The following is a 13,185-nucleotide window of genomic DNA, read 5'->3' on the forward strand; positions in this document are numbered from 1 at the left end:
GTTTATTGTACGGCGAATTGCAGAACGTTGTACGGCGAATTGCAAAATAACAACTTTTGTCTGTACGGCGTCTTGCAATATATTCTAATTTAAAGATGAAATTAATCACTGTTAAGATAATATCAAGTGACGATATTTTGTCCATATCAAAGCTTTACCGGCTTTCAAATATACAAAATAAACTACATATCAAATATTATAAAATATATGCCGTTAATTTTGTTCAGAAGTCGTCGTTGCGTACCTCTATTCGACTTTGTGTTTTTAAAGACCATATTCGATCATATTATCATAAAGACATTCATATATCGTTATACTACTACTGACTGTTGTCTTATTTGTTGTCAGGGTGAAATTTTGTAAGTTCAATAAAAAAAAAACGACCATTCATCTTTCCTTGGTGCTTGAAAGAATGTTTTTTTTTAATATAAACAGTGGAGATGTGTTATGATTGCAAATAAGATAACTAATCACCAGGGTCAAATAAAGTGTATGTACTAAGCAATTATATGCTCTCGTCCGGCCTATAACAACGAAAACACGTACCTTATAGTCGGCTATAAAAAGCCCCGACATGAAAAATATGGAAGGATTCAACAAGAAAACTAACGGCCTAACTCATAACAAAACAATGTACGAAAAACAACAAATACGATAGAGATGAACCAACGACAACTACCGAACTACATGTACAGGCTCGTGACTTCGGACAGACACTTTAAGAATGTGCTGGGTTAAATACATTGTTTATTTTTTTAATTTCTGAAACGAATAATTTGTTAAAAGAAAAGTGAAGAAAATATCTTTTTTTCATTGAAAATTAGAAGAAATAAATCATGAATTGTGTTTCGAATTAATCTTCTTGAAATTAAGATTCACAAATTTGTATTTTTTTTTTAGTTTAAGTAAATTCAATCAATCTTTTTATTTACAGGGAAAAAAGAATAAAACACTGTTGCTAAGGCTGTTTGGCCTAAACTTAAAGGAGTAGATGGAGGGGTAGTGAGAAGGAGTGTATTCGTCCGAATTCTCATTGTAGTACATTTTCATGATTACTATGTATAATATTTCTCAGTAAATTTTAATGTGATATTGTGCCAATTAAAATTATATAATTAATACAAGTAAGACTTGCATTTGCTTTAAAAGATATACATGTAGCAGCACGTGATTATTTGTTTTCAAACACACCTTCTCTGTTTTGAAACTTATAAATGTATGGATCTCGGCCTATCTATTTGGTTGAATATAAATGTGAATTCATAGTGTTTCAAAATCAACAGTTAGCCCTATCTTTGTGTGTGTGTAAATAATCTAATCTTTAGATAGATGCTAAAATTAAAATCATTTTTCTTAATAAGAAGAAAAAAGTGCAACTAAAGTACGCCTGAATGTAAAAAGGTGTACCCGACTTATTCTGTCACGATAAGAATTTACCGATTTCGGTATTTTAACAGACTGTTTACGAGGGCAAATAAATAAAAAAACGCTATCAAATCAACATTTAAATTTTCGTGGATTTTTCCAAAAGATTTTATGAGTATGCATCATCAGGAATTAAAAAATATTTCAACCTGTCCTTATTAGATGTTATTTGATTATATTTCTTTAACTTACAAGTCGAAGAAGCTAGCTTTTGTGTATTGTATTAATAAGTATATAGCATTAAAATGACAACAACAAACAATACATACAAGGTCATCTTTATTCTCAAGTAGAAAGTTTATATATAGTTTATGCCGTAGTCACAGCGGGATTTGTATTCCTTGTATCGGATTTTTTTCCATTCTTTCCAAAAATGATTAATCTAAGGTTAATATTTTTAAAAATTCAAACAGTGTTAGCCACCGAGCTTGTTCATTTCCATTTTCTTTATTTTAATATATTGGCTGTATCTACCTTTTATAAATTAGACAATAACATTAATTGAATAAGGAGATGTGGAATGATTTTCAATGAGAGGACTATCCAACAAAGTCCAAATGAAATGGATTTATCCAACTATTGGTCATTATACACTTCACAATGAACAAAACCCATTTATATACCGTATCAAAATTGCCTGATTTATAACAAAATCATGAACAAATGTCAGACAGAAACCTACGACAGCCGCTATATTACATGTTCCTGACCAGGGACAGACACATATAACGTCAGGGGCATAAAAACAGGTCAGTGAAACAGTGACATATCTTTCCGAAAGTTGCAACATTTGCCAGCTTTTGTATATGCCGTATTCATAATGTATACATCGGGTATGTAAAAGATGTAGTAGGACTGTGTTCAAGCCTTATATTGTGTATACATCTTAAATGCTGTCAAGCGAATTGTATTTTTATCAAATGCATAATTAGATATTTGAACTTAACACTTTATTTTCTTTAAAAGGACGGCAAATTAATATTTTAAAATTAGCAAGTTGCCATACAGTTGAAAACAAGTTGCCATACAGTAAATTTGTCAACACGAGCAAGTTGCCGTACCCTAGACTTTATTTTTGATGGTCTATATTCTTTAAAAAACATCTTTTTGACAACAAATTTCAGTAAATATGATGCCACAGTATAATAATCTAAAAGTTTGTCTGGAAAAACAGTTGAATATCTTGCCAATGGGGCGACAGAGGACGATCGACCTCAAAATTTTCGGGTACTAAGTGGCAAGTTTTGGAGTATAACACAAAATCTTGTCATAATTTTGTACTTATCGGCCTAATAATTTAAAGAATTATATATCAGAAAATCATTTCTTAAGCGGTACCCTCGTCAAATCAGTAGAAATGCTTTAAATGGAATGAATTCTTACCTTGTTTACTTTTTTTTCCATTTCTCTCCGCTTCGTTAGTACCCAATTTCCGGTGGCGATGATACACAGTGAAACTGGACACTGGACCAGTCCATATTACGTTTTATCAATGAATAGATTTTTTTTTTTATTTCTCAAATTACAGGGCCCATAAAGGGCATAAAATCAGATACAATTGATTTACATAATTGGTAACAACAACAATAATAGCGGCATATAAATAGATATTTAGTATATAAGCATTGGTCAGAATCAGATGAACGAAACTTAAGGTATGAAAGGTAACAATTGCCACTTTTTATCTTTTCACATAATTTTCCACATACACATTAGATAAATTATTTTTGATAGCCTATTGCGGAGAAAAAAAGAGAAAGTTTACTGTATTAACGTTCTATTCCATTAAATACGCCATTTTTCGATGATAAATGCAGAAAAACATTTATGAACGGCTACGCCAGGTAAAATTGTTGTTTATCCTAAAAAAAAATACAATTTTCAGTTTCATTAGAATATTATAATAATAATAAATCCCAAATTTATGTAGTCATTAGATAAAGTCCTTATATGTCCGATCTGCCTATTTTTGGACATCAAAAGACAATACGATCGTTTTAAGGTCAATTTCGTCTACCTCACACAATCTTGTTAGGCACTATAATGAAATGGACCTGAAATTTATTTCACATGTTTCCTGAAAATTGATAAATATCAAAGCAACATAGAGCTGTTTGTTCTAGTTCGTATAATGACAATTTAATGTCATGTTTGTTTGTGATGACCCCCCTTTTCGGGATTGCATCAGAATTATAGTTATCTCGTATCGCATGAGGATGACACATGTCAACTGAGCAATTATGTTTGGGACTTAGTTTTAAGAAATGATGTCAAAGTAACATTATGAAAATATTTTTAGTAAGCTGAAATATATATTTATTTTTTACATGTTTATGTCTTGTAAGATATTTTATTTCTGTCCCGTTTTTCAACATTTGCGTCTGGAAAGTTGAAATGTTTTAACTGAATGGTTAATTTAAATTAATTATGAAAATGGTTAAAATTAAATCAATAAAGGAAATTATTGCCCAGTTACAAATACTACCAGGGGATAATCCATAATGATTTTTTTTTCAGTTATATGTTTCAGCACATGTATAATTAACCCCAACTTTAGCCTGGTAAACTTGTTGTCTCCTTGTAAAATATAAAACATATCTAAAATGATTTCCTGCTAAAGTCTTATATTGATATAAAGTTAAAACCGTCTTGCTTCTCACTAGTCAACACTCCTGTTCTGTCAGGTTTAATTCTTATATATATGGATGAAAAATAAAAGTCCACAAAACATTAACATGGCAGCAATTGCTTTTACAGCCTTTAAGACTTTGATTTTTTTTACAGAAGAGTGTCCACCATGCACTTGCATTACACTATAATAATAGTAGAATAGTATGATATACAAATAGATGAAAATTATATATACATGCAACCGTAATATTAATAAAATATATAACAACAAACCAGTGTATTCTCTGGAACTATTATTATATTAGTATAATAGTCTAAGGTATACTGATTTGTATCACTACAATATAATAGTTATTACGGTGAGGTTGAATTTCCTGTCATTTATTCATCATCCAAGCACGAACTTGTATAAGAAAAAAAAATCTCTGTAAATTAACCTCAGTTTCAGGTATAGAGATGTGATCTGTTTCTGTGACATGTGCTTTTGACCATCCACAAGAACCTGCGGTCATCCGATCTTCAGTACTTCAGTACTTTGATTAATAATATAAAAATCATACACACAAGACAGACATCAGATTCGTGTTCGCTGACTTAATCTTTTAAGTTTGAGTGATGAGAAATGAGAAACTACGATTTTACAACGTGACGCCATCACGACGCTATAACGCTAAATTAGTCCATTTGACGAGTTTTTCACTCTACATCACAGGCACTATAAAGTAGTGTCTCTGGTTTTTCTTACCTATCTACCTATATAACATATAAAGGTATGTCGGTTACAAAAAAGTTCAAATGCAAGTGCTTGTGCTGATCTACATATCGTGAAGACAGATTTATTCTTATTATTCTTCATACGGTGATTCCATTTTTATAACATTAAAACCCTAATGTTTAGGGCCATTACACTAAATTGTGTGTACATATATTATGAATTTCAAAAATGGCTATTTAAAGTGAAAAAATCCTTCTTCGTTTACATTATCAAGAAATTATTTGCTTGGAATGACTTTTTTAAAAGACAGTATTATGCTGTTGAAGTGAATAAATATTTTCGTCTAAACAAATTAAAAGTACAAAACGCACTTGTAACTCTTAATTATTTCTAGTACAGACAAACTTAAAAAAGAAAAAGACCTATCATGACCATTTGGCATACAGTTGTCTTTGTTTGAATAGAAAATCTTTAAAAAAAAGTGTCTTAATATGTCATTGAATTTCTTGTTCTTTTTTAAACAATTACGGATCGCTTAAAGTTGAGTTCAGTTTGCAGTCTAGAAAAAAATGGTATTCACCATCAAGTTTTATTTATTACAAAATTTACATAACCTTTGGTTTATGGGTATATTTTCGTTTCTTCCCATTTCAACATTTAGGCTAAAGTCACTTACCCGAAATTTAGAGATTAACTGTCTGGTTTTAAAATTTGATTCTTTTAATAAGAAGTCCTCAATTTTTATTTCAGATTTTATCTGGCTATAAAGGAATAATTTTGAACTGTCTGTAATAGAAGTAAACTTATTTTTAAGACCTTTTTGTATATTTACATTGTACATTTTTCATAAAATACGCTTTTGTCGAATCTACAAACAAGGTGTCTACGTACCAAACGACGATGCCCTCCACAAGTAATGTAAGATGAACAATAGGTGTTTAGTACGTAAATGAGACAGTAATTCAACACCACAGTAGAGGCGAAAGAAATGCTAATTGGTCAGTGTTAATAGCAACCACAAGGACTATGCGATAACTTAGTGTACTGTATACAAACAAAGCATATTCATACAAAAAAATTACTTCCACGGTACATAAAGAGACGATTAAAGGAATAAAATTGGAAAAAAAGCAATTCTTTACAATTACTTTCGCGAATTACGCTTTTACATAAATCCATGCATGAAGTACCTGTAGAATACATTTGTTACTATGCTGGCGTTACACAGAGACAGAATTATGCAACATGGCAAATAAGACATTGAACACATATTTCAAAACGACAGTTGCATTCCAATATTTTAGAAATTAGTAGGACTGCTGTATTCATAAAAGTCTTTTAAAAGTTTGAAACCCGCGCTTTGTTACACGACGGATATTCCATTTAATTTAAACATGTATGTTAAATAATGTTATGTACTGTGGATTCATTTTTATTCGTGGTATACCAATTTTCGTGGGTTTCGTGGGTCACAGCGAACCACGAATTTAAGAATTCAACGAAGAATAATCCCGAAAAATGTGTATGGAGTCGGATGTTTATTTCCGGTTATGTTATGCAGTTCTAGTATAGTGCTGACTAGCGATAAACATTGTAACATAACACGTGTTTTTAATGAAAGAAGATACAAGTATTTTGATTAAATCAACAAGGATTTGTATAGTCTCACTATACAAATCCTTGAAATCAATAACAAATATATCGAATATCAGTGATACTTTACTCTTTAAAATTGATTAAAACTTTTCATGGAAAATAACTGCAAGTTGTTAATTACCGTGTCATAGTTTGGTTTACTGGTGATTAAAAATCAATAGGATTAAGTACGGGGATATTGCCCGTAGGTAATATTGTTTATCACAGGAACATTTATTTTCACACCTTTTACTTATATGACTGTTTATTATATCGTGATTAGGGAAATGAGCTTTCAACCATAGAGTTTTGAATGCCTTATGAAATTCCGACAAGAATTTATAAATTGTAAAACAAACAAATAATTAGTTGTCTCTGTTCATTATTGTGATAGAAGTTTTCAATGAACACTTTAACCTAGAATGACCAAGCGACGATTTTGACAATTCAAAACTTTTTCAATGAATTCCTTCTTTTTTGTTTGTTTTATTATTGATCAAACAAGGAGGTTATATGATCTCCTAAATCAAAAAGAAATCCACGAATTACGTACCTGATTTTTTTTTCGTAATCAGCGATCCACGAATTTACGTATACCACGAAACGTCTTTTTTTCTCTATCCACGAAAATTAATACCCACGAAAATAAATGAATCCACAGTATAGGTTTAAAAATTAATCATTTGAATTATTTTTTTTCTTATTTTTTTTTTGCGCCATGTTGATGAGAGCGGACGTTAGCATGTTCGTTTTTTTTTGTGTTTGAGGTTTTAGCTTTTCCCCTAATGACGATACCAGAAATGCACAACTGTATGCCTGGTAGAGGAAAGGCTAAACCTCTACGATAAATGATCTCAGAGAAAAACAACCGATACATTAGATTGTTTCTTTTCGGGGTCATTTGTCGAATTTTAGCCTGTCCTCTACCAGGCATAAGGTTCGGCATTTACCGCTGTCGGTTTGGATTCCAAGTTGGTCCTTACCGGTATCCTGTTCATTGTCATGGCATTTGTTGGACATTCGGTTTGACCTCATTTTGTATATATTTTTCAGTTTTTTTAATTTTGAGGATAAGCGATTTCGGTGTGTACATGTGTTTATTACATTGTATTTATTAATGTTTTGGGTAAGGTTACATTTATAACTTTCTGATATTAGGACCCGTCATGGTCAGGTTTAGGAACTGGGTAAGCAAATGCTCGTCACATAAATCTGTGCCGTAAAAGTGTTCTTAATGTCCTCCCTTACAACTCATCTTATGGTGGTGCTCCTCAGAAAGGAGGCTTATACATAGCATAGATGATACCTCTTGTAAAATAAATACGTGAATTGATTTTATTTTCGTGTAATATTTATTTGTTTATAATAAATATTTGCGGAAATTAAGTTAAACCAAGTCTTATATGCACTTGGACTTACAATGAACAAGGGGTCATCTCAAAATAAATAAAACATTATTAAAAAAATACTAATGGCATTTATACCTTAAACTTGTATTTCATTTTATCTTCTTTTGAAGAGGAGGGAGGGGGCACATTGTCTATTGAAATTAGAGAGATTATATTCATCTAAATATATCCAAACCAGACAGATAGGCCATATGTACTTTTGGACACCTTCAAAATATTTATTTTTAAAAGTGATCAAGGTCAGCACTTGTCAATCTTAACCAACCACATTCTATGAACGTGATTAAACAGTCATGTAGAACACTATATAAATAACACATAGCTGAGAGGGTGATAAAGCAAATTGTTTCCCCGAGAAAACATTGTCAACTGAGGCGAAGCCAAGGTTGACAATGTCTTTTCGAGGGGTAACAATCTGCTCTATCGCCCTTTCAGATATGTGTTATTTAATTTATTATACTGAATGTTACATGTTATTACTGTCTATTATATTTCAAATTCAAAGTAATAAACTATGTCGTCTTGTACATAACAATCATCCGTATTTATTAAAGCGCACACTTGAGCAAGCGTCTCCGTGAAGGGTAATAGAGTATTTGCCATGGGATAGAGTAAATTGTCTCCCTCGTATTAACCAATCAAAATCTGGCATTTTGACATGAAGTATAATAAAATAAATTGTAATATCTGAGGAAATGAAAAAAGTATTTCAGAAGTTCAGCTTTCAGTCAACTTTTCATTATTCATCCAAATTATTTACAGACTTTAAATAGTTGACCCCAAATTAGATTACATCTGAGGATTTATTAAAAGACAAATACACAACATATTATTAAAAGATATATCTATAGAAATTCCTTTCATTGCTGTTATTTCAAGCTAGATTCCTTCAACAATGAATTATCTACCTTTTCGAGAATTTAAATTTTACTCCAACTTCTTTTTCTTATCAGAATATTAAACGATGGTATAAAAACATATCTGCTTCTCAAAGTTTGATTATAAATGACGTATCACATTACGCATCTTTAAAAACAACCTGATCAAAGACACAACAGACCGGTTTTTGAAGTATGTATCTTAACACTGCAATGGAAAAATGTCACTACAAGCGTTTAAATATACTACAGTACGGGAATATAAAACAGGAAAACAGGAAAAACAGAAGATGATTACATGATGGTAAAATAAACACATGCATTTTATTGTGTACTTTCATCTGTTGTCTCGCTATTGCATATATAAATCAAAACAATACAATATATACCCGACTAATATTATTTTTTAACCTTCTGTAGAATTCCCGAAAAATACACAAAAACAGAAAATCAAGTAACGTATTTTTTCTGAAACATACTTCAACGGGGGTGTTTAACGACTTTGGCTACCTATGAAGGTCACGCACGGTCGGTATTCTCATGTCTGGTAGGAGTTCCGTCATATATAGGTCCAACTCCAGTAAATGGAGTAGGTTACGAAATAAAAGTATTCTAGTTGCAGTTTCTAGTTACGAATGTAAACTTTGATTTATTGGGGAAATATTTTACAAAGGGGTGGCTGACCTTAGTCCTTTTCTCTTTCTAATAGGCAAAGCGTTTAGAATGTTATTTCTGTCAGCATGCAGTGAAAAGCACAATCCACGGCTGAGGTGTCCGAGCAGGTTTAGCTTGTGAGTACATGTAGTTACAACCACTATATTAAACACTCAGGTTCAATATACATAGTGCATCTCCTCTAGCATTGTCATGATGAGAACATTTAAAACACAGTTATTTTAAGAAGGTTTTGAAACTCAAGCAGGTAAGACATGCGTTTGGATGCCAGGACAGTAAAATTTGTAAGGAATTGATCTAGCGTTTCTGAATCTTCGTTGCAAAGCTGGCATGTAGGGTCAGTTGATTTTCATTGAATGCTACTCTTGTACTCTGTAGATGGTAGATTCCTGTCATCAGCTTTAGTTTTACATGTAGTCTAACAGCGTCGCTGATTGATGTTGCTACACTAGCTATGGTTGGATGATAAGTTATAGATATTTCATATCTTTTGAATAGTTTTGTGGTGTTTCGTAAATTATACCATAGCTTTTGTTGAAACCCCCGGCAATAACCTCACGAGACGAAGTCGAGTGAGGTTGCCGAGGGGTTTCAACAAAAAACTATGGTATAATTTACGAAACACCACAAAACTAACCAAAATATATGAAATTTCTGTTTTAACCTATTGCATATGTTGTTGTTTAAAAATGTGTATTTCATATATTTTTGTTTATTAACTTCAAAAATAATTTTGATAAGAATCGGCCAAATTACCCTTTTGGGACCTTACACATCAAGCTCCGCCTACTTTCTTAAATACGCACGGGCTTCTGAAACAGCGGGAAAATCAGTTGGACAAGATTTTTCGACAGCGATGGATGCACATCTACATTGGTGACGGGTAACGTTACAGACTAAAAAATGTTGAAGGAATTATATGTTCTGCATATGGACGCAAGAAATATTTTGAAAGATTTCTGGAACCCAGATTTAAAGTTGAACTGCAAAGGGTTAGTTTTTTTTTTATTTTATCAAAATATTTGAAATGTTTTTAAGTTTTTGGTATTATTTATAATTCTGTGGAAATTTAATTCACAAGAATCTTTCTGAGAGTTTGGATGAATCATTCCATGTTTTAATTTGTACCAGAAGCCCAAGTTGTACATTTAATTTAATTTAATTAAAAAGGATTTCAAAATGATCACGATTAAAGATCATTAAAAATCACATGTAGACTATAGATAATTTAAACAAAAAGATCACCTTTATTTAGACTAACCAGACGCTTTCTATTCTTAACGGCCCAACATTATAGTTATTACTTAAGCAAATCGTTAAATTAAGATGTATATAAAATCGGATACGGATCCAGGATTTTGAAAAGGAGGGGGGTCTAGCCATCCAACATTTGAAGTAAAAATACGAAATGTCTATGCATTTACCATATATAAAGCTTCTTGAAAGGGGCATGCCTTCCCCCTCCCTCCCCCTTAAAAAAGCTGCCACGGCAAATTTCAACCTTTACGTGTATCTATACAGTTGAGCCTAAGGGACTACAATCCAAGTATACATCTCAATAACCGAAAATCGAATTATATTTTCAAGTATAATATAATAATATATTTATATATACGTTTTTTTAAAACTTTGTTCTTGAATCGAATTTTCGTTCATTTAAAAATATAGGACAACTGAGTTGGTGTTTGTGGGTTCGATTCCCACCCTAGGCATTCATTTATATCGGCTGGTGCAAAGCGGGCAGTTTAGCTTAGTGGCCCCACACTGACTCTGTTGTTCCTATTTCAAAAAATTCAGGTGGCCTCGGATAGGCCTTGCTATCTTTCTTTTTTTCTTTTCGAATACCAAATACAACAAAACCATGGTATAATTGTGAAAATTATACCATAGATAGCTATGGTATAATTATCGGTTATTGAGATTTATACTCTTGTTGCATTCCCATAGGTTACATTGTACAGCTATAGGTTAACTTCCAATAGCGTATTGTTCTGTGCTTATATATTCTAGCTTATGTGGGTCATTTTCAAAATATCCCGAATTTTGTTATTGCAAAATTGAATAAAAGTTGCCAATTTAAATACCTCTAAAAATTGGTTTTCACAGGTCATAAAAACTAACCACCAGCAACGCTAGTCTAAGATAGCAATTCATAATGTTCAGCATTTTTTACCAGACTCAAGCTAGCGACCAATTCTAGCGACCAATCAAGCTAGCGACCAATTCTAGCGACCAATAAAGAACACAATGAGAATCAACTTGTCTAAGAATCATTATGTGGTATATGAGAAAACCACAAAACCACATTATGAAACAACGTTCTGTTAAAAAGAAAATCTATCTACCAGTACGGTATACATATTGTTTTTAACGTTTAAATGACCAGAAATGTCCATCAAATTAAGGGAGAAGGGACACTACAATACGAATGACGTCTGTAGCTGAATGCACTAACTAGTTTGGTTGCTAAATGTCTGCATCAATATCAATGAGTAAAATATAACGTGCCAGAAAATCGTAAAAGTCAAAACAATTTAATACAATAGAAAAACAAAGGATATGGGGTATCCCTCCATGACATAAAATCAGTAAATGCACAGCGAAAAACACACAAAAAGCTAAGGAACATTCTTTGTTAACGAACTATTTTTATTCCCCTACATTCGAACACATACTATATGTTATCATATATGTATTTATATAAATAAAGGTGCGCCCCTCTCCGGAGATTATTCTATCGGGAAAGGGACTAGTTAGGAAATAAAGTAATCCATATTTTGACGTCTTCTTTACGTTTTCTCTGTTTTCCAAACTCTAAACCGAGATCGCAAAGATAAATCAATTATTGTAAACAAAATATTAAAAACGGAGCGTATATCCCTCAAGCACATAATGGCTATACAATAGTACTTTGCGGTTTAGAAATCAGAATAAAAAGCCAAAGAGTTTTTAGAATTTGAATAATAAAAAAAAAACAAGAGTGTTTGTTTATGATGATTTGCTCGCACAATCGTTTTCAATATTCAGTGAACCGTAAATAATTTAAAAAGTACATATTTTAATGAATATGTGTACCTAGTTTCAAGTTGATCTGACTACAACGTCATCTTAGACTAGATTCAACACTAACGTCATTCTAATGCAGTATGAATGGACGGACAAACGGACGAATGAATTAACGAACGAACACAAAAACCAGATAATATTATGGGCTTTACTGTCGTAGGCGGAGCATAGAATAACTATCTAATGTGAGTTCACTTAAACTTGTTCCTTTGAACAATGTATCAGCTTTCAAATAAACGAAATAAGAAAAATATTATGTGCGAAAGAATAACTATATACTGGCTTTCCATACACTCGGCATCCTCAAATATCCTTTATTTTCTAGAAAAGGAACTTTTAATGTCTATTCCCTATACTGAAAATGAAAACATACAAAATAACAAACTGTAAGAGTACATTTCATGCCCACAAACAATATTTTGAATTGAAAGTATACGAGCACTATTTTGTACGGCATGCATCCTTACTTAAAAGAAATGTAAAGATTTTTTTGTTTAAAAAAAAAAACCGTACACTTTGAATGTCAACTTTGAACCCCTTCAATTCCCAGAAGGTCCTAACCCCCAAAAAATCATTTCAGTGGGTCCTGCTCTGATTCATTACCTTTCATTTGAGCTATGTCCGGTGTCGAACTTTGCCGTACTGAGCTGGTGAGACTTGCAGAAAGAATGTACGGTGGAAACGTAAAAAAAAAAAATAATACCAACTTTGAACCCCTTCAATTCCCAGAAGGTCCTAACCCCCAAAAAAT

The sequence above is a fragment of the Mytilus californianus genome, unplaced genomic scaffold (assembly GCF_021869535.1).
Source record: "Mytilus californianus isolate M0D057914Y unplaced genomic scaffold, xbMytCali1.0.p SCAF_1, whole genome shotgun sequence".
Classification (NCBI taxonomy): domain Eukaryota; kingdom Metazoa; phylum Mollusca; class Bivalvia; order Mytilida; family Mytilidae; genus Mytilus; species Mytilus californianus.